The 20,901-nt window shown below is 42.2% G+C and overlaps 1 long non-coding RNA gene and 2 pseudogenes across 1 annotated transcript in view; 2 read left to right on the top strand and 1 right to left on the bottom strand.

Annotated features, from left to right (window-relative positions):
* Positions 1 to 20,901, top strand: part of LOC123780123 (uncharacterized) — a 105,612-nt gene that overhangs the window by 46,247 nt on the left and 38,464 nt on the right. The window contains exon 5 of the long non-coding RNA XR_015723002.1: positions 4,359 to 4,435. This is a non-coding gene — a long non-coding RNA (uncharacterized LOC123780123). The remainder of the gene's footprint in view (positions 1 to 4,358; positions 4,436 to 20,901) is intronic.
* Positions 6,611 to 7,754, top strand: OR4E2 (olfactory receptor family 4 subfamily E member 2; annotated as a pseudogene).
* Positions 10,652 to 11,607, bottom strand: OR4E1 (olfactory receptor family 4 subfamily E member 1; annotated as a pseudogene).

Here is a 20,901-nt window from a genome sequence, read left to right as displayed (position 1 = left end):
GAGAGAGAGAGAACGAGTGGAGGGAGGGGCAGAGGGAGAAGGAGAAGCAGACTCCCTGCTGAGCAGGGAGCCTGATGTGGGGCTTCATCCCCGCCCCGGACCCTGGGATCATGACCTGAACCCAAGGCAGACACCTAACCGACGGAGCCACCCAAGCGCCCTGTACCACATCTTTATGCATTCGTTTGTGGATGGACATCTGGGCTCTCTCCATAGTTTGGCTATTGTGGACATTGCTGCTATAAACATTGGGGTGCAGGTGCTCCTTCAGATCAGTATATTTGTATCCTCTGGGTAAATACCTAGTAGTACAATTGCTGGGTTGTAGGGTAGGTCTATTTTTAACTTTTTGACGAACCTCCATACTGTTTTCCAGAGTGGCTGTATGGGAAAGAATCTTAAGCATGCTCCACACTCAGTGCAGAGCCTGATGTGGGGCAGGATCTCACAACCCTGAGAGGTCACAACCTGAGCCAAAATCAAGAGTCTGATGCTGAACAGACTGAGCCACCCAGGAGCTCCGAACATATGTTTTCAGCTCTCTTCAGTATAGGAGTGGCTCTGCTGGATTATGATAACTTGTGTCTTTAACATTTTGAAGGGCTGCCATTTTTTTTTTTTTTTTTTTTTTTTGCAAAATGCCTACATCATTTTATCTTCCTACCAATAATTATTGAGGGTTCTAATTTCTCCACATCCTTTCTGACACTTGTCATTTTCTGTCTTTTTGGTTACAGTTATCCTACAGCATGTGAAGTGGTATCTTATGGCTTTGCTTTGCATTTCCCTGAAGGCTACTAATGTTGAAAAGTTTTTCATGGGTTTACTGGCCATTTGTCTATCTTCTTTGGAACAATGTCTATTAGAGTCCTTTGCCTATTCTTCAGTTGGGTTGTCTTTTTATTGAGTTTTAAGAGTTCTTTATCTATTTTGGGAACAAGGTAGACCATATACATTTAATGTGATTATCGATGGGGTTTGGTTTAAAACTACCATTTTGCTATTTGTTTTCTATTCTCATTTTCTTTTACATATCTATTTATCATTTGGATTCCCTGAGCTTTTTTTTACTATTTTTTATAATATTTTTTTCTTATGTTATGTTAGTCACCACACAGTATCTCCCTAGTTTTTGATGTGCTGTTCTATGATTCATTACTTGCGTATAACACCCAGCGCACCATGCGATACGTGCCATCCTTAATACCCATCACTGACTGGCCTATCACTGAGCTTTTTAAAAAAATGTTTTATTTCATCTTCAGTATTACCTTATTATCCATGTCACTTTATTTTAGCTGTTTGTCAAGCATTTAGAGAATACACCTTTAATGGAGTACATCATCAAATAATGTTATACCACTGCTTGCATAATATAAGAATCTTTCCAACTTCCATCTTCTTCCTCCCAGTCTCTTGGTTATTATTTTCATATGTTTTATCCCTGCATGTTATCAGTTCCACAACACATTACTATTGTTTCTGCTTTAGGTAGTCACAGCTGCTTTTTGGGAGATTGAAAACCCACTGGTACAAACATCATGATATTTTTGCCTTATGTAAAGAGGTTATCCTATGTGGACAATCTGTTAAGAACAGATTGTAATTTTTTGCTTTGAATTTTCCTGAAACAGTAGAAAAGACAAATGATGAGGTGTTGAGTCAGATATTTCTGGAAACTTATTGAGTTCCAGGCTGCCTGCTGGGCATTTTGGGAGCCTGTGGATTGATAGTAGCTCATTTAGGATTCATGGATGAGGTTTCATTTGTCAGCGGACTTGGACTCTCTGGTGGATGTTGCAGTGGTTAGTACAGTGGCAGAACAAACCGATGTCCTGCTAATTGCCAAAGGTTTGGAACTCTGTCCACATTTGGAGGCTGCTGGTTTTATTGTCTACTTATTAAATTGCTAAATGACGGAGATTAATAACAGGAAATTCATTGAAATGGAAAACTCATAATAGTACCCCTGGGTATTCACTGATGGCAAATTCCATTCTAGTCATCCAGTGATCACTTCAAAAAGCTGTGTCAGGCAGAGGCAGATAAAAATCCCAAAGCTTTCAGGAATGCAATTCACCCTGTGTAAAATTGTGTGCTCTAGGATTTTCCATCCTGGGCTTCTGTAACAGGGCATAAGAGGACAATTGAATCAGGAGGAGGTATAAGAGGACAATTGATGTCAGTGGGAAGTCTCTTTCAAATAAGCAAGATAAGTCTGTGAGGTAATGTGACTGATCATACGTTGGAGAATATTGCTTTGGCCTTTAAAAGAGAACCAGAGTTTAATAGAGTTAGTGGGTTGATCGATTTGGCTTGATGACACTGAGTTTTCCTATTCTCTTCCTGCCTCCCCTTTATAAAGTAATAATGACTACTGTTGCTTATTTAAGGTAGATGTTGAGGGAGGGAGAGAGAGTATAATAAGATCTTCAGGAGAAATTTATCCTGGGAGTGATAAATGAACAGTGGTCTTCCTCTCTACCTTAACTTTCCTAAACCTAAACCACATTCCCATCTTTAAGACAATTGCAAGGGAGGAAATTGTATTAGTCAGGGTTCTCCAGAGAAGCATAACCAATAGACCCTCTTTCTGACTATCTCTCTATCTCCAAAATAAATTGTATATACAGAAAGAGAGAAAGAGAAAGAAAGAATGAGAGAGAGACTGAGATAGAGAGATTGATTTACTTGAAGGAGTTGGCTCATGAGATTTGGGGCCTGGCCAATCTGATGTCTGCAGAGCAGGCCAGCAGGCTGGATGTTGGCCAGAGTCAGTCTTGCAGTCCTGAGTCTGGAAACAGGATTCCAGACAATTGTTACTGTCTCCTTTGTGAAGCTATTGTGGGGATTGCAGTGACCTTGGGTGAAAGGTGAAAGGAAAAGGCAAAGGGCAGAAAGGGACAGGTTTTCAGGGTCTTTCAGTGCTTCATGAAGGATTTTAGTATACACAATACACATTAATATACCCGATATGGATATCTAGTGGGGATTCTGGTCCTTTTAATTCAATTACTCCTTAGTAAATAAGATTTCTGCTGATTTCCTTAAAAACCTGGGATCAAATTCTTTTTTTAATAATAATTTTTTATTATATTATGTTGGTCACCATACAGTACATCCCTAGCTTTTGATGTAAAGTTTCATGATTCATTACTTGCGTATAACACCCAGTGCACCATGCAATACGTGCCCTCCTTACTACCCATCACCAGATCAAATTCTTACCTGCTTTCCAGATTATGAAAATTAAGTCAAGTGACCCGCACAAAGTGTACCCACAGTTACGATAGATCAGTTGGTTAAAGGGATAAAAAAGAGCAGGATCCAAATGTTTTTAAGATTAGTACTAGACCTATTTATTTATTTACTTATTTACTTACCTACTTATTTGGCTTCCCGCCCAAGGTGGGGCTTGAAGTCGGGACTCTGAGATCAACAGTGGCATGCTCTACTGACTGAGCCAGCCAGGTGCCCCAGAATCCAAATTTTCAGATCTATTGCCTGACAAAATAGGTCTTCACTCAGTAATGTTCATAAGTTCAACAGGACAACAGTAGAACCAAGGATTGGTTTTCTTGGCACACCTTCTCAAAAAAATTTATATTTTCTTTTTTCCTCCATCTTTCTTGAGGTGTAATCAACAGACAAATAAAGATTGAATGTATTTAAGGTAGCCATGTGATTTGATAAAGATGTACATTGTGACATGATTACCATGATCAACACACTTTTATACTTTTCTTGATGCAAAATTTTAAGCTTCAAGTTAGTATTTGCTTATATCTCCTAATGTGTGCTATTTATTTGTATTAACTAAAAATGAGTATTTTCCTTATATACGAAATGTTTGTTGAATGAATGAATGGCTTTTGATGAACAGATGTTGGAACCTGCTCAAAGATAGTTCTAATAGTGCCCAGAATAATTACTGATCAAAGTGGAAAGGGCAAGTAGGCTTAGTACTCCACCTTACTCGGCTAGAAGAAGGCAGAAGGACTGACAAGGGCAAATGCAAACTTAACAGAGAGGGAAGGAGTTTGAAAAAATCCAGAGACCAAATTAAAAGGTCTTAACACTACTTTTTTCTAAAGATTTTATTTGTTCATTTGACAGAGAGAGAGAGAGAACACAAAAAGGGGGAACTGCAGAGGGAGAAGCAGGCACCCCGCTGAGCAGGGAGCCTGCCTTGGGGCCCCATCCCAGGACCCAGGGACCACGACCTGAGCTGAAGGCAGATGCTCGGCTGGTTGAGCCACCCAGGCGTCTGCCCTAAGGGTGAAATTATTTTAACAGAAAACCAGGTACTAATGTCATAGTGTCTTAAAACATTTTGCTTTCTCTCTGTTTCATTTCAGAAGGGATTATGGACGTAGTGGAAGAAAGAACATGATAACAGTTAGCTACATCAGCCCTGTGTCATTGAAGAACATTGGTGAGTTTTACCACCTCTTCACTTGCATTGCCTGCCATGCCTTCTGTGGGGTATGTACCCGTATGCATGTGTGTTCATGGTCCTGAGCAAGACCCATTCTCAAACACTTGTCTGTTATGTTGCGAGAGTGTGTAGTATTTATACATTTAGTAGAAGGCCTTTTAACTTACGAGAATTATTTTAACCTCTTTGCTGTCTCAGGACTCAGTATACTTTTTCAATGTGTTGCTTTCTGCAGAGGCACCCCCGCACCCCCAAGATACCACAAATACGCACACCCTCTAAGATTCCTCAAAATGTCTAGGATTATGCCTTGCCACCTTTTAGATTTTGCCACAGCACCTGTTCCTTCTCTCTAGTCATCAACAAAGTCATAGAATTATGGAGTGTTGAGGTTGGAAGGGATCAATACCATCACTAGCACAGTGCCTGCTAGGCATTCACAAATGTTTGTGGAATGAATGTCGAGTAAGATACACTCTTTCAAAGAGAGAAGGAGTCTCTTCTACTGGCAGACGGTCATTCAGTCTTTGCTTGTTTGTGGAAGCAAGGGAGTCTTTATTACCACCAGAGAAAGCCTGTCTTTCCTGAGCTCTGAAAGTCAGCATACAGATTCGATTTGGGCTGTTCTGGAGAAGAAATGGCAGAGTACAGCTGAAGCATGAGAGTTCTGCTCCCCTGGGCTTCCCGATCCAGTGTCACTCTCTGAGACATAACTCACCAGGACCGCATCCTTGGAATATCTGAGGGAGGTGCTTTTGAGTCTTTCTCTAGACACAGAGGAGGACACTATTTGGTCTTACCTTAAAGCATCCTCACCTTTAAAATCCTCAGAGAAGGGGCACCTGGGTGATTCAGTGGGTTAAGCATCTGACTCTTGATCTCAGCTCGGGTCTTGATCTCAGGGTTGTGAGATTGAGCCCCACATCAGGCCCTGCCCTGGCGTGGAGTCTGCTTAAGATTCTCTCTCCCTTCCCCTCTGCCCCTCTGTCCCACCACCCTTAGAAAACAACAACAACAACAACAACTTAAGAGCCTCAGAGAAGTTTTCTTTCTCCACTTGTTTTGGTTGGCAGCTAGGTAGATCATATCATAATATACTATGAAGAATAAGATCTTTTTTAAAGAAAAGATTTAGTTACTACTGTGAGAGAGAGAGAGAGAGAGAGAGACATGGGGCTTGATCTCACAACCCTGACATCATGACCTGAGCCAAAACCAAAAGTCACACATGTGACCGACTGAGCTACCCAGGTGCCCCAGTAGTTATTGCTTTTTAGGAAAATGTCAATGTAATGGAAAACAGAAAGAAGTGGGTTTTTTTTAAATATTTCAGTACCATAAAATAGTCATGAAAGACTAGACATAGGATTTGATTGTATCAGCAAAGTTTTCTTTTTTTTTTTTAAAGATTTTATTTATTTATTTGACAGAGACAGCCAGCGAGAGAGGGAACACAAGCAGGGGGAGTGGGAGAGGAAGAAGCAGGCTCCTAGTAGAGGAGCCTGATGTGGGTCTCGATCCCAGAATGCCAGGATCACGCCCTGAGCCAAAGGCAGCGGCTTAACGACTGTGCCACCCAGGCGCCCCCAGCAAAGTTTTCTTAAAGGTGGGGGTAACACGGCAGAAACAGTAACCAACCTGCTTGGAGAGAGGAGTACGTAGGGGAAAAAGGAGGATTCCACACTGGAAAAATAAACAGGTATTAGTCTGTTGCAGTCTTTGGATGTACATTTAATTTGATAGGAAGAGTGAAATGGTGAAAGACTTTAGTTTGGAGTCATATTTTGGAAGATTAATTTGGTGTTATCTGTGGGTTAGACCGAAATGAAAAAAGCCAGCTAACTAGTGGCTAAGAGTTTTGGCAACTTAACTTATTCTTGTCGGATTCATGTATCTCATCTGCAAGCCAGGAATAGTAATGCCTATGCTATGGTGCAGTTGTGGTTAATAGAAATGTGTATATAAAACGCTGGGAACGGCTCCTGGTACGTAATGGGTGTATTGTAACAGTCGCTATTAGGTTGCTCTTCTATTTTATATGCCCTGATAATAAATAAGCAATTCATAATGGAATGTAGAATCACTTCAGTGAGTTCTAGTCCTGTAATCTTAAAGCTAAATTAGCTTTCATGGCTCCCCCCCACCCCCCAAGGTCCTTTGACAATTCATTGGATGGATGCTCTAAATCAAACAAGAGTGATTGAATTTGTCTCCTTGGGACTCACTGAGAACTGGGTGCTGGAGGTACTATTTTCTGTAGCATTCTCCATCACATATGTACTGACCCTTTTGGGGAACACTCTCATCATAGTTACTATACTTTTTAGTCTGTGTCTCCATACCCCCATGTACTTCTTCCTGAGCAATCTGTCCTTTATTGACATCTGCCACTCATCTGTCACTGTGCCCAAGATGCTAAAGGGCTTGCTTTTGGAGAAAAAGACAATTTCCTTTGATAATTGCATCACACAGCTGTTCTCTCTACATCTGTTTGCTTGTGCTGAGATCTTTCTGCTGACCATCATGGCTTATGATCGTTATGGAGTGTGCTCCACTGCACTATCCCAATGTGATGAACATCAGGTCTGTGTACAGCTCGCGTTTGCTCTCTGGTTGGGGGGTACTGTCCACTCTCTGGCGCAGACCTTCCTGACCATTCGTCTACCTTACTGCGGCCCCAACATTATTGATAGCTACTTCTGCAACGTGCCCCCTGTCATCAAGCTGGTGTGCACAGATACATACCTCATGGGAATGCTCATTGTGTCTAACAGTGGAACCGTCTCCCTCACCTGTTTCCTGGCTTTGGTCACCTCTTACACGGTCATCCTGGTTTCTCTTCGAAAACAGTCAGCTGAGGGGTGCCGGAAAGCCCTGTCTACCTGCTCAGCCCACTTCATGGTGGTTGGCTTCTTCTTCGGACCATGTATCTTCCTCTACACTTGGGCAGACACCAGCTTCTCCATGGACAAGGTGGTGTCCGTCTTCTACACGGTGGTCACCCCTCAGCCAAATCCCCTCATTTATACCTTGAGGAAGGAGGAGGTTAAAAGTGCCATCAAGCATCTCAGACAGAAACAGGTTTTTTCAGGAAGTCAGGCACACAATGGATTTGGAGTCACAAGTATAATTATGGACATATCTTTAACGAGACAGTGGAAGTAAAAAAACAGAATCAGTAGATGAAATGGCACAGAGCAGAACTTCTTTTTAAAGGGAAGGACTTATTAACTTTTACTTACATAGAGGAAACGATCATGGTGGAACCTAAAGGAAAAAGAATCTGGGGCTTCCTTGGTGGCTCACTCGGTTAAGTGTCTGCCTTCGGTTCAGGTCAGGATCCCAGAGTCCTAGGATGGAGCCTGCAGTGCAGCTCCCTGCTCAGACGGGACTCTGCTTCTCCCTCTGCCCCTCACCCCGCTTGTGCTCTCTCACTCTCTCAAATAAATAAATAAAATCTGGAAAAAAAAAGAATCTGGAAAACTTTAAAGAAGCCTTCTGGTTTCACTAGTAAAAGGTCACAATTTGGGGCATGGACTGAGTTTCGGGAACAGGTACACTTTTGAGAGAACTTATTTTCTTGATTTGTGGATTCTGTGGGTTATTGCCTCTGGGAAGCGATATCACACTTAGGTTCTATAAATTAAAGTGGTTTTAATTTTGCCTTTAAATGTAGATTCAAGGTGTTTACTTAAGCCGTCAATGATTTACAGTGAATTAAACTGTTACTTTGAACGTGATTCCTCATTCCTGCATCTATTTTGTATTTTGCATAATACTTTGATAAGATCAAGGTGGAAATGTATAAAGAACTTACTGTAAAATAAGGTTTATTGGTGTAGAATTTAGTTCCATAACATGCATGCATTTTAATTGGACGGTTTGAAACATTTTGACAAAGGTATATATACACCCACGTAACCATGTGTCCTGTTAAGATATAGGGCATTTCCATCACCCAGGGAGTTTCTTCAGTCCCTTCCCAGCCAATCCCTCTATCTCCACCCAAGCATGCAAGCGTCTGATTTTTGTCGCTATGAATTAGATGTGTCTTTCCTAGAGCTTCATATCCATTGAATCATACAGTACGAACTTTTCTGTGCCTGACTTCTCTAGCTCTGCATGCTGCTTCTGAGATTAACCTATGTCTTTTGTGGGTGTTAGCAGTTTGTTTCTTCTTATTGTTGAATAATATCTCATGGTATGGGTATGCCACAGTTGTTCATTCAGTCATTTACTGATGGACATTTGGGTGTTTTCAGTTTTTGGCAGTCGTGAATAAAGTAGATATAAATGTTTACTTACAGGTTATTTTGGCCACAGGTCTTCATTTCTCCTGGGTAAATACCTAGGAGTAGAATTCTTGGATCATATAGCAAGTGTATGTTCAGCTTGTAAGAAACTAGAAGGCTGTTTTTCCAAGTGGTTGTATGATTTTTTTTGTTTATCTTTAAATAAACTCTACCCCTGCTGTGGGGCTCGAACTCCTGACCCTGAGATGAAGAGTCTCACACTCCACTGACTGAGCCAGCCAGGTGCCCCCAAAGTGGTTGTAAGATTTTATTTTCTCATCAGAAGTCGAAGAGTTTAGCATCCAATAACTGTTATTGTCAATATTTAATTTTAGGCCTGAAATTCCTGTGGTTTACTCTGCATTTTCCAAATTACTGATGATGCTGAGACTCTTTTCATCTGCTTGCTATCCTTTCCTATATCTTATGTTGTGATGTGTCTGTCCAAATATTTTGCTCATTTATTATGATTAGTTTTTTTCTTCTTGTCACTATGTTGTAAGAGTAAACAAAGTATTCTTTGTATATTCTGGATACAAGATCTTTGTTGGATATATGTCTTGGTAATATTTTTCTCATGCTGTGGCTTGCAGTTTTATTTTGAAGAGCAGAAGTTTATATTTGGATTAAGTCTTATGTATCATTCTTTTACTTATATGATTGATGCCTTTTGTGTCCTAAGAAATCTTCACGTCCCCCGAAGTCTCGAAGATTTTCTCCTACTTTCTTTTAGAAATTTTACAGTTCAGCTTTAAATTTTAGGTTTGTGATCCATCTTAAGTTTCCTTTGATACATGGCGTGAGATGAGGGTTGAGATTAATTTTTCCCATCTACCTAGATGATCCAGTACCATTTAAAAAGACTTTCTTCCCCCTTGCCTTGTCTTGGCACCATTTTGAAAGTTGGTTGACCCTTGAGAGGACGTGAAAGTATTCTTTTGACCTCTTCACCGTCATCTCTCATCATTCTCTGCCTTAGGGTCTAAGCTGTAACCACACTATCCTTTCTTTGCTTGGACCAAGCCAGGGTCTTTCCCAACACCTGCCATTTCCTCTGCCTAGAATGTTCATCACCTGTCTTTTTTCATGCAGGCCTCCTCTTTATCTTTCCGATCTTAGCTTCTATGTCATTTGTCAAAGAGACCCTCTTTGCTTCCCCACTCTGAAGACAGTCTTTTCTGAAACTCTCTATCAACATTCAGTGTGTGTGTGTGTGTGTGTGTGTGTGTGTGTGTGTGTGTGTGTGTGTTATTGTAAGCCTGGTCCTTAGCACATAATAGGTGCTTGGTAAAAATTTGTCAAATGAATGAATAGTAAAATATCCCCATTTCATTGCTCTGATGGCAGATTTTTCCTGGCCACTTGAGGATATCAGTACCTTCAGTGACTCAAAGTCTTCTTTCTACATGACTGAAGTCATAAGCAAACTCACTTGGTCTGAGTCACCGGTGTTTGCTGAGCCATTTAGGCAAGCATCTGAGTAAATGATGTAGTCAAGTGCTGCCCAGCAATCTAAAGGTTCATTTCGACATTAGTTACCACCCTAAGACAACAGCCCAGAGAGGCGACATGGTGTAGTGAAAATAGCATGAGTTTGTGTTGATGCACTTGGCTTAATAGCCTGCTTCCAGCATTTCCTAGCTGGGTGACCTTGGGCATGCCGTTGGCTCTCTCTGAGCTTTCGTTCCATCATTGTAAACAAGCATAAAACCTACCTCTCAAGTGGCTGTGGGCATGGAATAAATATAGAGTGCCTAGAACAATTTCCAGCATATGGAAGATCCTGAAAATCACAGCTACTGGTATGATTGTCAAATATTGGACCGAAGAGAATTCATAAGTCGTAAAGCCTGATAAATGTCAGGTGACTTATTCTCTGCAAGGCATTTCTTGAATGTGGAGAACCAGGCCTCTTAAGAGCCTAGACATTGTCATTTTTTCCTCTCCCCTCCAACCTCCCCATGAACTTGTTCAAGGCATTCTTCGTGTCTTCATTCCTGAGAGTGTAGATGATGGGGTTCCGCAGAGGGGTCACTGTGGTGAAGAACACAGACACCACCTTGTCCTCTGGGAGGCTGGTGGATGGACGGGAATAGATGAAGATGCAGTGTCCCAGGAAGAGTGTGATGACGGTGAGGTGTGCTGCACAGGTGGATAAGGCCTTCCGCCTGCCTTCGGAGATCTGCTGCCTCAGGCTCACCAGGATGACCGCATAGGACACCACGAGGACCACAAAACAGACCACCGAGATCAGCCCGCTGTTGGAGATGATGAGGATTTCAATGATGTGGGTGTCTGTGCAGGCCAGTTTGATCACCTGAGGCATATCCCAGAAGAAGCTGTCAATCTCATCAGGACCACAGTGGGGCAGCTTGATTGTGAGGGAGGTCAGCGATATGGAGTGGATGGTGCCCCCCGTCCAGAGGGCCACAGCCAGCAGCACACATACTTTCCAGTTCATCACTGTCATGTACTGCAGGGGTTTGCAAATGGCCACGTACCGATCCTAGGCCATGACGGTGAGGAGAAAGATCTCGGTGCAGGCAAAGAGGTGCAGGAAGAACATCTGGGTGACGCAGGCCTCAAAGGAGATGAGCTTCTCTTCTGACCATGTATCTCTGAGCATCTTGGGGACAGTGACCGTGGAGTGGCAGACATCAATAAAAGATAGTTTACTGAGGAAGAAATACATAGGGGCATGGAGCCAGCGGTCATAGATAATAGTTACAACAATAAGGATGTTCCCAATCAGTGTCAGGACATAGGAAGTGAGGAACAGGCAAACACAGTCATCTGCACCTTCTGATTGACAGATAAGCTTCTATGCCGAATGTATGTCACCGAAGTGGTTTGATTGAGTAGGTCCGCCTCTTCCATTCTCTTTGTTGGACACTCTGCAAAGAATTAGGAAAAAAAAAAAAACTCTTAGCATCTGTATCAATCATCTGGTCACTTAATTTCTTCTGTGTTTGCTTTTCCCTCCATCTGGAGCTTATGGTCCAGTATCTTATTTTAAAAACCCCATTCAGCATCTTCAATCATGCTGCATACACAGTAGGCACCACACAGACGTTTTTGGAAAAATAGTGCAGAGAACCATGATTCACCAAGAGATATAAGGCAGCCTTGGAGAGCGGAGGGCTTATATTTACTCATAAATCTTAAGCAGAGAAGAAACCAGGCTTTTTCTACCCCAAGCCAGTAACATGTTCAAAGTTGTACACAGCCTGGCCTTGAGCATGGTTTTCTCTATTGCCTATTGACTGCATTTTTCACTCGTCCGAAGGACTTCCACCCCTGCATGCTCTGCCGTGACATCCTGGGACTGTCATGGCAATGACCTGGTCTGTGGCCGATGGGCAGTGTGGTTGGGGTGTCTTAGAAAGAGCTGAGAGTTTTCCTCATTTCTTTCTTTCCTCCCCTCCCCTCCCCTCCCTTCCCCTCCCCTCCTCTCTTTCTTTGTTTGTTTCTTTTTTTCATTTTATAGGTAGAGAAAATGAGGCAGAGAGAGGTAAAGCAACGGGCTTAGGTTCACAGAGAATTGCAGTAATAGCTGTGTCCGGAGCACAGGCCTCCTGAGTCCCAGCCCAGGCTCTCTGTGCCCCCACTCTGACCTGAATCGTTTATGTGACGGTTGGCATCATTAGGGCGCTAAGTGGAATGCATCTTGGTGAGCTGCCTCTTCCTCTGCTAGGGGCACCCCACCAGCCTGGTTGGGCTCTGTGGGGAGTCTAGTCTCTCTTCTCTTGCTTGTCTTCATGTCACGGCCTGGATGCACAGTCTTCCAGGGGTGCCCACCATGCATGCCGCTCTCTTGGTTCCTGGGGCCCGCTCATCCTGTGCTATCTTCTTCCCATCACTGGTCACTACTGGAGCATTCCCTCGTTCCTCAAGGGCAGGCTCTCTGCCAGACAAATGAATCAGCTCCGCATTGCTTATGAAAAAGGACTAGAGAACTCTTTCTCTTCTGCTTCTAGTTATCTCTTCCTTCTCCAGCATTTCCTATTACTCATCATGCTGGTCTTCTGCAGACAGTGGCCCTTGTGATAGTCTATATCAGTAGAGGGGAGATTAAGTTAGTGTCAAACTAGGAAACTAGCAAAGTAGAGCCATGGGAAAAGAAGGTATTTCTGGGCCAGGAGAAGTCTTTTAGTTAACATTTGAATTAAACTCATGGTGTTTAGAGCTTAGATTAATATTTATTGTAACATCTTAATGTAGTGACAGATTAACTTTACCATTAAGCAGTTCTTCTTAGTGGGGGTGCCTGGGTGGCTCCGTTAGTTAAGCGTCTGCCTTCGGCTCAGGTCATGATCCCAGAGTCCCGGGACTGAGTCCAGCATCCGGCTCCCGGCTCAGCGGGAAGTCTGCTTCTCCCTCTGACCATCTCCCCTGTCCCCTCTCATGCTCTCTCTCACTCTGTCTCTCAAATAAAGAAATAAAATCTTAAAAAAGAGAAATGTTTCTTAGTATTTGCTTAAAGCTTCTGCTCTAGAACGCTACTTTATTTCATTGTTTTCTAGATTTATTTATTTTTAGAGAAAGAGTGTGTGTGTGTATGTGTGTGAGTGAGGGGGGAGGGGCAGAGGGAAAAGGAGAGAGAGAATCTCAAGCCCACTCCACACCTAGCACAGAGCCCGCTAGGGGGCTTGATCCCACAGCTGTGTTTTCATACTTGAGCTGAAACCGCGAGTTAGATACTCAACCAGCTTAGCCATTCAGGTGTCCCCAGAAAGCTATTTTAAAAGTTGAATGATTTACATCTGTTCCCTTTTTAATTTACTAATCAACCGAAAGGATGATTGCAAACTTGAAAACTAAAGAACTGAGCAAGAATGGAGCCAGGGGTTTATTTTAAATTAATCTGGAGAATTTCACCCACACAGAGTGTGTGGATGGAGAACTAGGTCTGTAATGAAGACTTGTATTCCATCATCATCACTTTTTTTTTTTTTCTATTTCTTTGGAGCTGCAGGAAGAAATGCTTTGAGAAATGGAGGTGTGCCCAACTGCAGTAGAAATTTGGTGTCAGTTTATGTTGAGGATATGGTGCACAAAAAGAAAATCGAATGTCTGTGGCATACGCTTCAGAAAAATGTAGGAAAATAATTAAGAACAAAACCAGAGTAAGACAAGTGTCTGTAAAACTCACCCTGGGTTGTTTCTGGTGCTCCTGGCCCCTCCAGAGAAATTGTCACGGTCTGGTAGTTTCAACGTCAAGTTTTGATAGTGAATTATTTTCCAGTGGAAAGAACTAATCGGACAGATTTAAAGTTGGGGATATCAGATAACCCTGTTTACCTTGATTTTTCTATAAGCATGGCCAGAGCCCTCAAAGTTCTCCTGGGTCTTGTTCAGTTTTTTGGTGATCAGTCATGGTAAATACATTTGGTGATACTTTACCAGAAGTGCTCCAGGGTTTTTGCAAAATTTTACACCTTAGCGCCTATATTATTATCATCGTTTTCAGTATGTAGAGCATGTAACTCTGCCTTAAGATTTTCTAGAATTGGTTGCCAGTCCACTGGAGATGCGGCCTAAGAATGGTGTATTTTTTGCACTTTTTCAGATGATATTGGCAGCGGAATGATTCAAAGTCTCTATCAACCACTTTTACAGGCCATGCTAGCTTACCAGGAGATTTTTTTTTAAAAGATTTTATTTATTTATTTGACAGAGATAGAGACAGCCTGCGAGAGAGGGAACACAAGCAGGGGGAGTGGGAGAAGAAGAAGCAGGCTCCTAGAAGAGGAGCCTGACGTGGGGCTCGATCCCAGAACATTGGGATCACGCCCTGAGCCGAAGGCAGACATTCAACCGCTGTGTCACCCAGGCGCCCCTACCAGGAGATTTCTAACACAAACTTGTCCTAATTATTCACAACCAGTGTGATGGAGGCATTGTTTCCTTGGCAGCACACTCTCTGGGTGTTAGTATTATATAGCTAGCTTCAGACAGATTATTCTACCGAGTACTGAAGGGAAATGTGTACAGAAAGAGAGCAGCTGGGGCTGGCAGCTGCAGGGTTGGGTGTTTTTTTGGTTTGTGTGTGTGTGTGTGTGTGTGTGTTTACCTGAATTACATAGGTTTTTATCTCCTTGGGACCTTTTAAGTAATGTCGTCAGCTTACCCTAGTCATAGTTAGAAAAAGTTAATTCTGTGGGGACTAACGTTACAGACTTTGAAATTGTCACTAGGGGAATTTAAAGGGAAAACAGGGATTCCACATCTAAACCTTTAGGATGTGTTTAGACATGATTAAATGAACTACTAGTGTGTGCTAAGTATTAGGTGAGGGGCTTTCATGGTTTCTCATGTAATCCACATACAAACACAGAGATGAGGCATGGGCCATGGAGTTAAGATTTTAATCAGCTCTCTGCCAGAGAGGTCAAGGGTTTGGCCTTGAGGGTCAGGCTGTGTGAGTGCAAATTCTAGATGTGTAAGATTGGGCAAGTTCCTTAAACTTTCTGGGCCTCAGCTCCTCATCCATAAAACATAAAGAACAATGGTCCTCTGTTTCTTAGAACTCTTGAAATCTTTGCAAAGCCTGTGGCATTTAGTGCATATGTTGCTTAAGTTAATGCAGTTACACAATACGCAATTCAAACAAACAAGAAAGCCACCACCCCGTAACAGCCAACTCTTTTGGCATCACTATTCATTGTTTTCTCTACAGTGAAAATCTAGATCCTCTTGCGTTAATGAACCTTGGCTTTCTCTGTTTAGATGTAAGAGCTTGGTAGTTTGAGTTGGAGAAAGAAGAATCCCAAGGGGAAGACTACAGATCATACTTGGGGTTTTTCTTTTCATTTTTACTTATTTAAGTAATCCCTACACTGGACATGGGGCTCGAACTCACCTCCCTGATATCAAGAGCCACACACTGTTCCGACCGGGCTCGTCAGGTGCCCCTATAGTTTGAGTTTGAATTTAAGATTGAAGAGTTCTGTGGATTGGTTAGGATATATGAAATCAAAGGTGTGGAAGGAAGCCTTATAGCTGACTCTTCAGGAAACAGTGTGTAGAAGAGAAGATGGTAATGGGGGAAAGTGTCAGAAATTACCAAAAATTCTCACTCCTGAGGACTTGTGGCTTGGCCTCCTTTTCCCCAGTTTTCTTGTTGCGTTTGTTACCATTGATCAGAGGCCAGACTTGAAGGTATTGCAAAACTCAGAGCTTCTAGAACATAGAGATACTGCTACTTGATCCATGTGGGGCTTGCATTATATTGTGACGTTGGCAACTAGGGTATGCATAAGGAAGAGGGCTATACTGCCCGTACTCATTCTCAGGTAGTTTTGGAATTGAGATCCTTTATCATAGGCATAGTACACCAAGGATAATATAGAAAATGATGTTCAGTTGATTATAGGGCAATTCCTATGACCACCGTCACTGATACTACGCAAGGTTGAGAAATTAATTTTTGGCCTAACCTACAGTGTCTGTATTTCTCACTTCTTCTGGGTAGCCCTCTCCCCTGGCCCACTACTTCCCTCTCTGACTGTATACTGAATGGCCCACTCAGGCTTTTTCTCCCAGGAAGTCCCTCATGCTCCAAAAATTGTGTGTTCCCATTTCCTCTGCAGAATAAATGAGAAGAATTGTGGACACTGGCATAGCACTTGAGAGCTTTAAAGATCTTTAACACTCATTAACTTATTTGATCTTCACAATATCCCTGTGATATTGTGGGGAGCACTATAGAAAAATTAGACTTGGCATTAAGTGATTTTCAGAGTTTATATATCAGGGAAGCAGCTGAACCAGGTCTGCTGCTGCTGATTCTGATATTTACTCCATTACTTCACTTGGATGCTGTATCTCTGAGAGGAGCCACACTTAAAAGAGTTGCTTGTTGAATCGCATAGAAATGTTTCATTGGTTTCGGGATAGGTAACTTCTTGGTATTTTTTTTTAAAGATTATTTATTTATTTTTTGGAGAGAGCATGGCGGGGGGAGGGAGATGGAGAGGGACAAGGAGACTCCTCACAGAGCAGGGAGCCCCCACTCTGGTCTCATCAGGGGGCCGGATCCCGGTACCCTGAGATCATGGCCTGAACGAAATCTGATGCTTAATCGACTGAACCACCCAGGTGCCCCACATATTGGTATTTTTGATCCTCCTGACTGACTCTTTCCTTCTTCCCATTCAATTCTGTCCATTCCAAAAGATCAAAGTGCCATACTCCTCCCTTCTGAAAGGTCACTGACTCTCTGCTAAAAGCAGACAATAAGGGGTTTATAATCTAGGGTGTGTGCAATATCACACTTATTGTAAAATGAGATAAAAAGATCCTATATGGAACTTACAATACAGTGAATTCAGGTGACTTGTATTTTAGGAATTTGAGTTGAGAGTTCTGTTCCCTATAACTGAAACCATCCTTACTGAGAAAACATTTGATCAGTTTTGACTCACTGGACAATGTTATTGTAAAGAATGCATTGGAGACAGTGAAGAATACTGTTACTGTGGGTTTCATTCTGATTGCTAAGAAAGAATTTTTTAATGTCATGTGTGGTGGGCAGAATAATTCCCCCAAAGATGTTGCTGTTGGAATCTGGGGAATCTGTGAAAAGGGACTTTGCGAATGTGATTAGTTTATGGACCTTGAGGTGGGGAGATTCTCCTGGAATATCTGGGTGGGTCCAAAATAATAAGAAGGGTCTTCCTGAGTGAAAGAGGGAGGCAGGAGAAGCAGAGTTCAAGAAGGAGATGTGACCACAGAAGCAGAGGTAGGAATGATGAGATTGCCGGTTGGAAGGGTTGGGGAGAGAAGCCAAGGAATGTAGGCTACATTCATTCTAGAAGCTGGGAAATTCAAGCAAACAGATTTTCTCCTAGAGTCTTCAGAAGGACTGTAGCCCTATTGACATCTTAGTTTTAGCCTCATGAAACTGATTTAGACTTCTGATCTGCAGGACGGTAAGATAATACATTTGTGTTGCTTTAAGCCACTGAATTTGACGTAATTTGTTATAGCAGCAATCAGAAACTAACACATTATGGAAATTGTCAGAAACTTAGAAGAGATTATGTGTAGAAGGGAAGGAAAAATTCTCCCTCTACCCCATGGTCATCTGGCTGGACCAAGAATTAAATTTACATGAGACAGATTAAGAAAAAAAATCAAAGTTTTATTACAGGTGCACAGCAAATTGAGACCAAAAGAAATAACCAAAGGAGGCAGTTTTTATGCTTTTTAGACAAAAACATTAAATCAGAGAGGAATTGGCAGGATATAGGAAACTTAACATTAGGAGCTTCAATTCGTAAGGAATTTGAACAGAATTTGGGCTAGTGTAGTAAATTAGTAAAAAGGAACAAGGTTCTTTACGCATCTTTCTTGGCTCTTAATTTCCTATCTCTTATGATAAGGATATTTCTTTGCGTCCTGGAACAGTAAGGATGTCTTTCACATGGTAGGTTTATTTCCTGCTTTCACAGGAAAAGAGAAGGGTATGAATGTCCTTCTTACATAACCTGTCTCTTAAGTAAATGATTTTATTTTATTTGAAAGATTTTCTGTGTTGGTTTGAGAGACAGAGTGTGGGGGGTGGGGAGGATAGAGGGAGAGGGAGACAGAATCTCAAGCTGACTCTGTGCTGAGTGTGATGCCCAATGCTGGTCTTGATCCCAAGACCCTGAGTTCGTGACCTGAGTCCAGATCACGAGTCGGAGGCTTAAGCAACTGAGCCACCCAGGCGCCCTGGCAAAAGAACACTTTTGATATAGTTCCAGGCAATGCAGGGAAGTGACTAGAGCAAGAGGGAAGACAAACATGAGGGACTCTGCATTTCCTGATCTTACTGCCTAAAGAGATTTCGTTTCTAAACTACGGGTCAGGGATGAAGAATCCGGGCGAAGCTCAGCCACTTCCATGAGTTGGAGACAGCAAGATGGAAGTTTGGAGAAGTCAACATGGCTGTGTTTTACAGTACGGAATACTGAGGAGAGCTGCACAGAGAAAGAGGACCTCAGTAAGCCATCTAGGATCACTTTTGAGTTTTCATAGAATTCCTCAATAGGGCACGTGTGTGAGGAACGTATGTGGTGTGGGGAAAATCATAGCCCAGGGGAAGCAGAGAGGAAAATGTCACTAGCCTTCACACACAATCAGGAAAAGTCTGTGCTACCGGCAGCAGGCAGAGTGGAAAACCTCGTAATTCATGGGACATTGCAGAGAGCTCAGAATACCAACAGAACAGTAGCAAAATACATTGAAGACTACTGTGATACCACCTAACAAACCTTTGGGAAGCTAGTCTGGAAGGATAAAATAGTTTTCCAGGAACGTACCTCACCATCAGAACAATCCTCAAGAGTATGTGTAGAAATATAAGCCATAGTTAATATCTAACAATTAAAATTCACAATACCTGCCTTCCAACAAAAGATTACCAGGATGCAAAGAAGGAGAAAAGTTCACCTCGTACTGAGGAGAAAGATTAAACAATAGAAACCTACCCAGAAATGAAAAAGACGATGGAAGTATTGCACATGGACATTCAAATCACTGTTAGAAAGAGGTTTTATATACGTAAGAATGTACACAAAGGATGAAGTGAAACAGAGATATAGAAAATATGAAAACAAGGAAAACCCAACTTCTGGAGCTGAACAGTAGCACGTCTAAGATGAAAAATGTAGTAGATGGGCTTTCTTTCACGTTAGACACTAAATAGCAAAAAGAGAGAGAGAGAGAGAGACAGAGAGAGAGAGAGAACTTGAATGTATGATCTTAGCAGTTGTCCAGAATAAAGCAGAGAAAAGGAAGGGTGCAAACCATGCCCTGCACACAAACACTAGAGTTGTGTGAGCTTTGTAGCAATTTCAAGTGGCCTGGTAGATAAGAAATTGGCTGAGGTACAGAAAAAAAACCATTTGAAGAAGTAATGTCTGATTGTTATCTGAATTGTATGTACCCTCTACACCCACAGATTCAAGAATTTAGGAATCCAGCCAACAAAACCCCCAAACATAAGGATCATGAAAAAAAACCCTCCTAATCAACCTACATCCCAATAAAATTGCTTAAGACCAATGGTAAAGAAAAAATCTAAAAAGCAGATGGAGATGAGTCCATTGCATTACCTGTCACGTCCCTAATTCTGTAGATGGTCTCTGTTTCTTTCTGCTCTGTGTTACTCTTGGAGTGTCTCTTCACTTACAGGATCCCCCTTCCTATTTCTTGCAGGGTGGTTTCGCGGCCAAATCCTTTGAGTTTCTTTCTGTCCTGGAAGCTCTTTATCTCTGCTCCTATTCGGAATGACTCCTTGCTGGGTAAAGCGTTCTTGGCTGCATGTTTTTCTCATTTAGTACCCTGACTCGATCACGCCAGCCCTTTCTGGTGTGCCAGGTCTCTGTGGATAGGTATGTGGCTAGAAGACCCTCTTGTCTCAAGCTGCTTTCAGGATTTTCTCTTTCTGTCTGAAATTGCAAACATCAATAGTATATGTTAGGGTGTTCCTCTATTCTTATGGATTTGGGGAAGAGTCCTCTCTACCTCTTGGACTTGAATGCCTGTTTCCCTTCCAGATTAGGGAAGTTCTCAGCTATGATCTACACAGATAGATCTTCTGTCCCTCTGTGTCTTCTCCCTCGGGGCCAGAAGTAATTCCAATGTTGTTTCCTTTTGTGGCATCACTGATTTTTCAATTCCTTGATTTGTTGCCTTTCTCTCTTTTCCTCAGCTTCCTTCCTTTCCATCAGCTTGTCTTTGTTGTCACTGACTCTGTCTTCTGCTTCATTGACCCTAGTCGTTAGAGCATGCACATCCAATGTAGACTGCATCTCAGTTAGAGCCTTTGGAATTTGGGCCTGATTCGATTTCATTTCTGCACTATGAGAGTCTCTCATGTCATTCATACTTTTTTCAAGCCCAGCTAGCAACTCTGTAATTGTCATCCTGAGTTCCAGCTCTGACATCTTACTTAAAACCGTATGCATTAGATCAGTGGCAGAGAGGGTTACCTCCGGCTCTTTCTTTTGCTGTGAATCCCTCCCTCTAGTCACTTTTCCCAGAGAAGAATGGATGGGGGAGAGAGAGATTAGGATCTCACAGGGTGGACAAAACAGGGTGAGCCACTTGGTCCCGAATGTCTGTTGGTCTGTGTGTTGGAAGTCACTAAATCCCAAAATGGTAAAGAAAGCCAAACTCATA

This window comes from Ursus americanus, chromosome 35, assembly GCF_024610735.1.
Source record: "Ursus americanus isolate L20-20 chromosome 35, mUrsAme1.1.p, whole genome shotgun sequence".
Taxonomy (NCBI): Eukaryota; Metazoa; Chordata; class Mammalia; order Carnivora; family Ursidae; genus Ursus; species Ursus americanus.
This window is presented reverse-complemented; position numbering and strand designations above follow the sequence as displayed.